This window comes from Stegastes partitus, unplaced genomic scaffold (genome assembly GCF_000690725.1).
Source record: "Stegastes partitus isolate 25-593 unplaced genomic scaffold, Stegastes_partitus-1.0.2 Scaffold60, whole genome shotgun sequence".
Lineage (NCBI taxonomy): Eukaryota > Metazoa > Chordata > Actinopteri > Pomacentridae > Stegastes > Stegastes partitus.
The window spans coordinates 1,129,734-1,130,632 of NW_007577791.1; the positions used below are offsets into that span (position 1 = coordinate 1,129,734).

The 899-nt window shown below is 38.6% G+C and overlaps 1 protein-coding gene across 1 annotated transcript in view; it reads left to right on the forward strand.

Annotated features, from left to right (window-relative positions):
* Positions 1-899, forward strand: part of LOC103353099 (fatty acyl-CoA hydrolase precursor, medium chain-like) — a 9,114-nt gene that overhangs the window by 4,648 nt on the left and 3,567 nt on the right. The window lies entirely within an intron of this gene.

Genomic DNA, 899 nt, shown 5'->3' on the forward strand with positions numbered 1-899 from the left:
TATATATATATATACTGTGTCTGTAGTGAATGTTTTCTGGCCTTTGAACACTGGACCAGACCGGGTTAATAAAGGTGGTGACAGCATGACACTACTTCAATCATCATGCCAGAAAAAAAAAAGATTAATATACTAGCTACATCATTTTCAACTGTACCTCATATCGTAATAAATAAGTTGTAATCTTGATGTCCTACTTCAGATGTCTTCATGTTTGGACGTGAGTCGAGGTGACCTGCCTACCTCTCACCTACATGCTCACTGTGTCTAAAGGTGACAAATGATTAAGACCCAAGCAGGGCGTGTTTTACTGCAGGCTTTGAAGCAGGGTCTATGTCTCTATCCTGCACAGGACCAGTTAGACCAGACTGAGTGAATGGGTGTGTTTTCCACTACAAACTTGGTTTATCAAAGCTTTTATATTGTATTTGCTTAAGTACTTAAGAATCTATTTTTATAGTGCAGAGGAACACGCTAAGTTCTTGCACTTGACAAGCTTGAACAAGTACGTTTGTCAGTGGTCCTTGATAAATGATTTACATAAATAATTTTTTAATAAAATTGGTGATGCATTTCATCAGGTAAGTGATTGATGAGCTGTTAAATTTCTGCACCTGTGTCTGTATAAATATAAGACATAACAAACAACCATATGTTGCATATTCAGAGAAATTCTGATTTTAGTGTTGTTTTTAATTTACCAGAAAATTGTTAAATTGTGAAGTGTCACTTTATGATTCTTACTGAGTTCTAATATCCTGACAGCACCTGAAGTCCACACAAAGCTTGGGAGTCTGAGAGGTCAGTATGTGAGTGTAAAGGGCAAAGAGACCGGAGTCCACGCCTTCCTGGGTGTCCCATTTGCCAAGCCACCCATAGGTCCTTCCCTGAGACTGGCT